This window comes from Cystoisospora suis, assembly GCF_002600585.1.
Source record: "Cystoisospora suis strain Wien I chromosome Unknown contig_1451, whole genome shotgun sequence".
In the NCBI taxonomy this organism is placed as follows: domain Eukaryota; phylum Apicomplexa; class Conoidasida; order Eucoccidiorida; family Sarcocystidae; genus Cystoisospora; species Cystoisospora suis.
The window spans coordinates 5,953-6,220 of NW_027154251.1; positions in this window are offsets into that span (position 1 = coordinate 5,953).

The window sequence follows — 268 nt, forward strand, 5'->3', positions numbered from 1 at the left end:
TAGATTAAAGATAGATATGTGTACGTATGTATGTGAACCTAGATGGTATTTATTTTATAAGGAGAGAGAAAGAGTTGATATGAAGCTTTTGAGTGCATTATGTATGAAGGAAGGACGGGAAGTCCTGCGGGTTGAGGTGTACATACACCGCAGGCAACCTGTCTGTCATGCATACTTGAATGAGGGGAAGTGAAGAGAAGGACAGACGCAAGTATGTCAGAGAGAGAGATTTGTTTTTCTTTATTAGCCGACATGTTTTATCTCCACT